At 46.3% G+C, this 10380-nt stretch overlaps 1 long non-coding RNA gene across 1 annotated transcript in view; it reads left to right on the forward strand.

Moving 5' to 3' along the window:
• Positions 1 to 10380, forward strand: part of LOC122553191 — a 31182-nt gene that overhangs the window by 16059 nt on the left and 4743 nt on the right. Inside the window, exon 2 of the long non-coding RNA XR_006312623.1 lies at positions 2497 to 2632. This is a non-coding gene — a long non-coding RNA (uncharacterized LOC122553191). The remainder of the gene's footprint in view (positions 1 to 2496; positions 2633 to 10380) is intronic.

Consider the following 10380-nt stretch of genomic DNA (forward strand, 5'->3'; position numbering starts at 1 on the left):
CTCTTTGTTCAGCAACACTCCCTAGGACCTTACCATTAAGTGTATAAGTCCTGCTAAGATTTGCTTTCCCAAAATGCAGCACCTCGCATTTATCTGAATTAAACTCCATCTGCCACTTCTTAGCCCATTGGCCCATCTGGTCCAGATCCCATTGTAATCTGAGGTGACCCTCTTTGCTGTCCACTACACCTCCAATTTTGGTGTCATCTGCAAACTTACTAACTGTACCTCTTATGCTCGCATCCAAATCATTTATGTAAATGACAAAACGTAGAGGACCCAGCACCGACCCTTGTGGCACAGGCCTCCAGTCTGAAAACCAACCCTCCACAACCACCCTCTGTCTTCTATCTTTGAGCCAGTTCTGTATCCAAATGGCGAGTTCTCCCTGTATTCCATGAGATCTAACCTTGCTAATCAGTCTCCCATGGGGAACCTTGTGGAACGCCTTACTGAAGTCCATACAGATCACATCTACTGATCTACTGTCATCAATCTTCTTTGTTACATCTTCAAAAAACTCAATCAAGTTTGTGAGACATGATTTCCCATGCACAAAGTCATTCAAATGAAGAGTAATTATATACACAATAATCTCACACAGCTACACGGTGCAATAATTTACATGTTACCCTGATTTGTATTCAGAATAATAATGTCTGTAAAACCCTCATACAAACATCATAACAAGCTTACATACAAAGAAAGATCAAAGAATACAGCTCAGGAACAGGTTCTTTGGCCCCTCTACCCTGTGCCAATTTCTAATGTTTATTTAGACTCTCTACCTGAAGTCCATCGTGGTTTCTATCCCTCTGTTCACCCTCTGTTCATGTGTCTATCAAGATACCCATTGAGCATTGCTAACATACCTGTTTCTACCATCTCCACAGGCAGTGAATTCCAGGCACCCACTACCCTCCATGTGAAAGCATTCCCTGCACATCTCCTTTAATCTTTCCCCTCTCACCTTGAACCTGTGCCCTCTTGTAGTTAACCTTCCACACTGGGGAAAACCATCTGACTATCCACCCTATCTATGCTTCTCATAATTCTGTAGACCTCTATCAGATTGTCCCTCCAGTGAAAACAATTCGAGTTTATCCAACCTCTCTTCATAATTAAAGCCCTCCAGACCAGGCAACATTTTGGTAACCCTTCTCTTCACCCTCTCCAAAGAATCCAAATCCTTCTGATAAAGTGGCATCCAAAACTGCACACAATATTCTAAATGTGGCCCAATTAAAGTTTTATACAGTTGCAACATAACTTGTCATCATTTATATTTGATGTCCTGGCCTGTGAAGGTAGCATACTGTATGATTTCTTAAACGCTTTATCCACCTGTGTTTCCACTGTCAAGGATTTGTGGACCTATACACCCAGATCCCTCTGTATCTCCACGCTGCTAAGGGTTCTGCCATTTATTGTATAACTCACACCTGAATGTGATCTTCCAAATTGCACCACCCTACATTTGTCCAGTTTAAACTCTACCTGCCATTTCTCTGCCCAGGATCTGCAATCTATCTATATCTTGCTGTATCCTTTGATAATCCTCTTCACAATCTGCAATTCCATCAATTTTGGTCTCATCTGCAAACTTACAAATCAAACCACCTATATTTTCCTCTAGATCAATTATATATATATTACAAACGTCAAAGGTCCCAGCACTAATCCCTGCAGAATACCACTAATTACTGATCTCCACTCCAAAAAGCACCCTTCCACCATGACTCTCTGTCTTCTATGACTAAACCAGATTTGTATCCATCTAGCAGCACAGCCTGATTCCCATGATCTTTTTTATCAGCCTGACATGAGGTACCTTATCAAATGCCTTACTGAAGTCCCTCATCAATCATTCTTGTCATTTCCTCAACAAACTCAATCAAGTTGGTGACACATGATGTTCCCCACAGAAACTCACGCTGCCTTTCACTAACAAGACCATTAACTTCCAAATGTGAATACATCCGCTCTCTCAGTATCTTTTCCAATAGCTTCCCCACCGCTGACTTCAGGCTGTAATTACCTGAATTATGTCTCTTTCCCTTCATAAACAAAGGAACAACATTTGCCACTCTCCAGTCCTCTGGAACCTTGCCTAAGGCCAAAGAGGTTGCACAAATATCTGTTAAGGCCCCAGCTATTTCTTCCTTTGCCTCCCACATTATCCTAGAATAGATCCCATCTGGCCCTGGGGACTTGTTAATACCTACAGAATAATATTTTAGGGAATAACTGAACATAGATTGAGAGGCCCAATGTGTAAAATAACATACAACAGCTACAGAGTAATAATGTGCAGAATAAATTAACACATCTATAGATTGTATATGTACATAATAACCAGTCACTTTCACAAAATGGCATTGTGGGGTCCTTCTGCTTGAACATTGGTTGTGTGTTCCTCAAATTATACAATGAGCACACTCCACTTTGGCAGCTCTCTGTGTTGTTAAATGGGTAATGATTGTTGTAATTTTACAGAGAGCCAAACTATCGACCTGTTTCCTATCATCCTGGGCTCCCTGCTGGGCTTCCTGATATTGCTGGCTGTTAACATCATCGTTTTGTTTTACGTAAAACGTTGGTCAGCTTTCTCAAGCAGATCGACGTGGAATCGGTAAATTAAATTGATTTCCTTCTCATTTCTATCAACAGCTCTTCCACTTGCGCTGTTTTTGTACCCTTAGTCTCTCACTCTCTTTCATTGCCATCCCTATGTTCACCTTTAGCTTAAACTTAATCTTTATTTCTTTCTCTGCCCAGCTTGTGATCTCTCTCAGTGTCTGGTAATCTCTGTCTGTGTCTCACTTATCTTGTGATATCTCCCTATCTCTCTTCTGATCTTTATCAATGTCTTCAATTTCATGCCCTTGAGCTTACCTCCCAATTTGCATGTTTTCTGCACCCCCTTACTCTCCCTAATGGTGCTGAATGCAAATTCTCCAGTTCATGTGAAAGATCACATTGTTTTTCAATTCTCCATCTCATGCTGTCCCTGTTTCTCGATCGGTGCACTCTCAGGTTTCTCCATCACTTTCCCCTTTTCCTCTTTAGTGTTTCTTCTTTCTCACGGTAAATGTCACAAATTCCACTTTGAATCAATTACTGCTCCTGGAATGACAATGGGATCTGAGGAATGGGGGTTAATAGGGAAAGGACATTGGGGAATGGGAGAGAGAGAGAGAGAGGAAGTAACTCCACAGAGGCCGGTATCCTGTCACCAAGTCACCCCTTTTTTCACACGTGGAGAGTCCTTGACACTGATCCAGCTCCCTCAGAGTGTCAGACTGTTTGACACTCCTCCTTTTATCTGTAAGGGCTCCCTGATTGGACCAGGTTAACAGCCCCAATCAGGGAACTCATCTTCTGTGAGGTCCACCTGGGTGACCTCATTACAGTCACAACATCCCTCCCCCTGTGAGGCTGAGGACATAGGCTGGTGTTTTTCTGTAGCTGCTCCTGGGGTGTTTCAGCACTGGGTCAAGTTCCTCCAACTCTGCCTCTGATACAGGCAGCAGCCAACACACAGTGGCTTGACTCAAGTACCCGGAGGGTCTTGGTACAAATTCATTCCGTTTTTCAAGCGGCAAAGGCATTGAGGTAGCACCATCCACTGTGTCCATCTCAGATACCAAAGAATCGTCAATGCTTGGTGAAGAGGGAGAGCCCATGGGTTCTTAGCAGTTAGAAAGGCTGTCGAGGAGCTGGGCACGGCTTGCTCCCACACTGTGAGTTTGCAGCTTTCATATGGTCCACGTGCTTGTTCAGGGCACTCACACTGACCCCATCTTTATACATCACAGGACCTGACCTTGTGTTGACCATGCCTCCTACCCATGCAGGGTCATCCCCAGGGTACTCACACCAAACTTCACCCCCTGTTGTAAACTGTCTCTCTCATTCGGCAGAACCTGGCATTCAGCATTGGAGTTCTTGATGCTGTTTCACTCTTCTCCCCAACCTGGGGTCCGGGAAGATCAGCTTGAACCTGATGCGCAGCCCCCTCCCCATTAGAAACTCTGCTGGAGCTATCCCTACAGCTACACGAGGGGTGGTCCTAGAATCAAACAGGAACCAGGACAGTTGGACAATGGATGGGATGGAACTGTCGTTATGTGTCCAATTCCATTCAACTTTAGGAAATACTCAAATTCCCTGCTGGTAAACGATGGCCCATTATCTGTGACCAACACTTCCAGGAACTTGTGTACTGGAAATGATGTACGCAGTTTATCTAACATTGTCCCCATGTTTAACGAATGAGCTCTCTGCACATCCAGCCACTTTGAGTGGGTGTCTACAATGACTAAGGACATTGTACCCATGTTTGGACCAGCATAGTTAATGTGTAACCGAATCCAGGGTTTACCCCGCCATTCCCACCAACATGGGGCAGCTGTTGGGGGTACGTTTTGTCCTTGTGGGCACTGCCCCACCAACATGGCTATGCCAGCGTTGAATCCTGGCCACCAGACATAACCTCTCACCAGCATCTTCATTTTGGTGACCCCTGGATGACCCTGGTGGAGATCAGCCAGTATCTGGTGGTGACCTTTGCTGGGGACAATCACTCTTGCGCCCCCATAATAAGATGCCATCCTTGACTGTGATCGGGTCTCTCCAGGTCCAGAAAGGTTTCCGTTCTGGTTGTGATGACCCTTTGGTTTCCCCCATCACCACCAGCTGGTTCAGTTTCGCCAGGGTGGGATCTTTCTGCGTCCACAGTCTGATATTGTCAGCTGTGCCTGGAAGTGTGTGCAGAAAAGTTTAAACCATTACGGAGTCTTCCAATGGCAGTACCCCCCGGGGTGTATCTGGGGTGTCTGACCACCAGACCTTTCTTCTCTATCTGGGCTGTACATTTTCTGAACTCCTGGAATCATGCTTTATTGGGTGTTCCTCTCCATTGGGCCACCTCAGAGCTAATACCCCCCTGATGCATTGTATGTTAATACCAGATCTCACTTGGGATCATCGTGTGCCAATACCTTGGGGGACAATAGCTGATTCTTCACTTCCCTGAAAGCTCTAGCTTGGCTACACAGCCACTCCCAAAGCTGCCCCTTTTATAAGAGTTGATGGAAAGTTGCCAGGATAGAGGCCCAGGTAACGTCTGAACTTGCCGTAATAATCCATCAGCCCAAGGAAAGACATTAGCTGCGTAAGATGTGGGAGCTGGCACTCAATTGATCACCCTCACTTAATCTTCCAACCGATGTAACCTGGTCTTATTGATTCTGTAACCCAAGTAGGTCACTTGGGGTTTCCTGTAAAGACCTCATTCCATTCTCCCAGTTCCTCCGGCTCTATCATATCTGTTCCAGGGAGGCCACTTTGACAAGAGAGCCTCCGAAATATCCACCTTTCTCCTCAGCCCAGGATTCCCCAGCACCATTATTGACAGGGCCCTCAACTGGGTCCAACCCATCTCCCACACTTCCATCCTCTCCCCTCTTTTCCCTCCCTCAGCAGCGGCAGGATTTCCCCTTGTCCTTCCCTCCCATCCTCTGCAGCATCCACATCCAGAGGATCATCAGTTACCATGTCCACCACCTCCAGTGAGATGCCTCCACAAGACACATATCCCCCTCCCCTCACTGCAGGGACCATTCCCTCTGGGACACCTTGGTCCACTCCTCCTTCTTGTATACCCTTGAGTTTAGAAGACTGAGAGGGGATCTGATTGAGACATATAAGATTATTAAAGGATTGGACACTCTGGAGGCAGGAAACATGTTTCCGCTGATGGGTGAGTGACGAACCAGAGGACACAGCTTAAAAATATGACCATTTAGGACAGAGATGAGGAGAAACTTCTTCACCCATTTCCTGTATACATTCCCCTTGTATTTAACCTCCCCAAACGCATCACCTCACACTCGTCTGGATTGAATTCCATCTGCCATTTCTCTGCTCAACTTTGCAATGGAGCTATATCCTGCTGTACCCTTTGACAAACTTCTGCACCATCCACACCTCCACCAACTTTCATGTTGTCTGCAAACGTACTAATTGTGCCATATACACTTCTTTCCAAATCATTTCTATATATTACAAACATGAGCGGTTTCAGCACAGATCCTTGCAGAACATCAGTGCTCACAGACCTCCAGTCAGAAAAACACCAGTCCACAAGTCAGCTGGACTCACCACATAAACACTGTGGCTACAAGAGAAAGTCAGAGACTAGGGATACTGCGGGGAGTAACTCCCCTCATGACTCCCCAAAGCCTGTCCACCATCTGAAAGGTAACAGTCAGGAGGGTGAGGGAATATTCCCCACTTGCCCTGGATGGGGGCAGCTCCAACAACACTCAAGAAGCTCAACACCATCCAGGACAAAGCAGCCGCTTAATTGGCACCACATCCACAAACATCCCCTCCCTCCACTGCCAACGCTCAGTAGCAGCAGTGTGTAACATCTACATGATGCTCTGCAGAAACTCACCAAAGATCCTCGGACAGCACCTTCCTAACCCACAGCCACTTCCATCTGGAGGGACAAGGGCAGCAGATAAATGGGAACACCACTCGGCGCAAGTTCCCCGCCGAGCCCCTCCCCATCCTGACCTGATTTTCCTACCAGTGAAGTAGGGATCACTGGCCTATAATTTCCTGGATGACCCCTGTTGCTCATTAACAGGGATTTACCCAGTTCCCTGGGTATTTACAAGGGATTATCCTGTTCCCTTTTTGCTGATGTGGATGATGTTGATAAGTCACCACCAGATGGTGCTATGTCACAGAGAATCAAACCTGACAGAACAGCGTTGGGGAAACAGAGCGTTGACTGGGGTGACCCCTTCACAGAGCATCGACAGTCACTCAGCAAAATATACCCCCTGTTCCCTGTCCCTGTAACACCCCTACCCTACCCTGTTCCCCGGCCAACATCTCTGTCTCAGTGAAGCTCAGCACAAGCTGGAAGAACAGCACCTCACCTTCCCCTCGGGGATCCTGCAGCCCTCCGCACTCAATATCGAGTTCAGTAACTTTAGGGCCTGATCTCCCCCATGTCCTAGCCCCCTACCCCACACACCAGGCCTTGTTATCACATAGTCTGCCATTACACACAACCCATTGTTAACCACTAACAGTCTCCATTAACAGTGATTCACCCTCCCAGCCTGATCATTATTCACTCCTTTGTCTGTCCAACTGCTGTTCACTCCCTTTGGGCTCTATCTCCACCTATCGTTTACTTCTAACCCCTTGCCCCATCCTTTCTTCTGCATATAAACTGACATTTTCCTAGTTACCATCAGTTCAGAGGAAAGGTCACTGAACCCAAAACGTTAACTCTGATTTCTCTTCACAGATGTTGCCAGACCTGCTGAGCTTTTCCAACAACTGTTTTTGTTGCTGAGTTACAACATGCATAGTTCATACGGATTTTATTTAGGTCACTTGGGCTGCCTGGAACACGCATTGTTTCTTTCTAAGGTGTACGCCCACCTGGGAGAAACAACTCAGCACTGTGTCCAAGTTCTCGAAGTGCTCCTTATTAGTGTCCCCTGTTATTAGCATGTCAGCTCGATAAATGGTGACCTGGGCTAGACCTTATAAAGTGTTCCCCATCATCCGCTGAAAAATGGCAAAGGCTGATGACACCCCAAAAGACAGTCTTGTACATTGGCCCAAACCTGTAAGGGTATTAATTGTAGTATAGCTCTGGGAATCCTTATTGAACAGTAATTATAACGATACATGGCTCATGTCCAGCTTTGTGAAGTACAGCTCCTGCCAGTTTTGTTTATAAATCCCCTATACGAGGGAATTGGGAAATTATCCAGCTGCAAGAAGCAGTTTACTGTTTGTATAAAATCCCCACAAAGGTGCACTGACCCGTCAGGTTTCACAATCAGTCTGATCGGTGTTGCCCATTCCACAATCTGGGCTGGTTTGATGTTCCCTTTGTTGCCCAGCCTCTGATTTCTGCCTCTACTTTTGCCCGGGAGGCAAATGGCACTGGGCAGGCCTTGCAGGATCATGGGATTGCTTCCTGGTCAATACACAAGGTGCCTTGGCTTCATTGACAGTCCCTTGACCTTCCTGAAAAATGTCCAGGTATTTAATTAGAATTCACCCAGGCAGCCGTTTTCTAATTGAGAAATGTTGAGCCCCAATCAGGGTGAATCTTTCTGAACCGATATCAGTCCGTCAGCCTTGAACCCGAGCCTTTTACTACAATCAGTGGGAACTGAAGCAGCTGCTTCTCATACAAGACCAGAACCAAAGTTTTATCCTGAATCTGTAAAGGTTCCCTGGGATAGGTTCGCAGTCTAGACAAGGTCATATGCAAACTTAAGGGTTAGAGTGCAGAGTGAATCTTGTTAGAGCCACACCAGTATCAAGCTCCATTAGAACCCGGTCACCATTTAACCAGATGTTTATTTTGGTTGGTTCTGATATGGATGTTGCTGAGTAATGTAACTGCTCCAAACCAGCTGTAGGTGGGCTTTCCAGTCTCCTGGATATCAGCCTACACGTTCCCTGACTCAGTCCAGGTCTGGTTAGACTCCTTTACTGTCTCGAGTCCACATAGCGCTGCACCTACAATGCCGTGAGGGGCAGGATCCTGAAGAAAAGGTTAACCATTTGGCTGAGACTTGGCTTTGTTTTGGTGTTTTGCTATTGGCTGACATGGAGTCCCTCTGTTCAGGATATGTCCAGAGTGAGGCTGGGCAATTGCCTTTGTTCAAGTGATGTCCCCCAAGGTCAGTCAGCCTGAGGAGGGTGTCCCCTTCCATCAGTGTACCTTGTAATTCATATGCTCCACTTGCTGCCTTTTCCAATGACAAAGCCAGTTGTAGTGTCTGTCTGAATTCCAGCTGGGCTTCAGCAATAGGCACTTTTGTAAGGTTATACTATTCATCCCACATAGTGAACGGTCTGTCAGCATCTCATTAAGGGTTAAAACAAAGTCACATGCTCTTTCAGTTGTCATAACCTCATCAAAAATCCTGATACAAATTCCCCTGTATCTTGAATTCCTAAGTAAACCCCATAGCGTCTCAGGAGGCTTGGGGGTAACATTATTCCTTAACTAAATCTGTCAACTCTCAAAAGGTTTTAGTAATCTGGTGCCTCAGGGAAAGTTAGGTTTCAAATCACCAAAAGTATTGTGGATCTGTGAGCTGTCTGAAGAATTACCAGTTGCTTTTCATGAGCCCCAGTGTTATTTACTTGGTAAAATAATGCATTCTTTCCACATCCTGGGCCCAGTCTTTGACAACAGGATCAAACACGTCAAGATTCCCAAATATTGGCCCGATGTCAGAAATACTTACCCCAACTCAAAGACAATTGTTGTCAGCAAATTTCTTCAGGAACATGCTTTGCTCTCGTCACCACTGAAATAACTTCACAGAGGTTAGTATCCCCATCACCAAGTCCCCTTTTACTTACTTGTGGAGAGTCCTTGACCCTGTTTCAACTGTCTCAGAGCCAGCTCTCAGAGTGAACACAACCCCTGAAACTCCAGTTTATATCTGTCAGCCAGGATTCCCTTATTGACCCTGGTTCACAGCCCCAATCAGGGAACTCATATTCTCTGATATTCACCTGGCTGACCCCATTCCAATCTGAACAAGAGCGACCGAGAGAAAGACTGAGGAACAAGGTGAGATGGTGGGAACACTGAGATTGGGGGAGGCTGTCCTGAAATGGGTGAATGCAATTAAACCCCCAGCTGCTGCTGTTTTTCACAGGTTTATTGGGTTTTTTTAATGTTCAGTGAGGAGAACGATGTGCTGCCCAAAGCTCATACTGTGCCTGGGTCACCGAGTGAGGAAGTGTAAGACCCTCAGACCATGTGCAGTCCCCCCTCCCAGCTTCAGGTGGTCTGGAATGATGAGGCCCACATGTTGGGATCACACATAATTCTTCACTAAAATAACTGGAGGTCCCTCTGCCCCCTTCCTGGTTTGTATATATTGATGCATGGGTGTGACAATATGATTGTGAATGCTTGTGTGTTAGTGTGTACCTGTGTAAGTGAGTGTGAGTGAGCATGTATGTTAGTGTGAGAATGTCTGTGTGTATGGGGTGGTCTGCACATGTATGGTGAGTGGGCATGTATGGAGTTGCTGTGTGCGGAGGTAGTGAGTGGGTGTGGATATGTGCTGGAGGTGTAGTTGTGTGTGTGTGTGTGGGAGGGGCTGGTGTGTACGGGGGTGATGGGTGAGTGTGGATATTTTGGTGGGAGTGCAAGTGTATGTGTGTGTGGGTAGGGGTGGTTATGGGGGTGTGCGTGCATTTATGGGTGGCGTGCGTGTGTTGAGGTGCTGCATGTGTGCAGTGCAGGGGTCAAGCTGTGTGTGTGTGGGTGTGTGCGTGCGCACGTGGTTGGGTGGATGTGTGTTG

Source organism: Chiloscyllium plagiosum, chromosome 9, assembly GCF_004010195.1.
Source record: "Chiloscyllium plagiosum isolate BGI_BamShark_2017 chromosome 9, ASM401019v2, whole genome shotgun sequence".
Taxonomy (NCBI): domain Eukaryota; kingdom Metazoa; phylum Chordata; class Chondrichthyes; order Orectolobiformes; family Hemiscylliidae; genus Chiloscyllium; species Chiloscyllium plagiosum.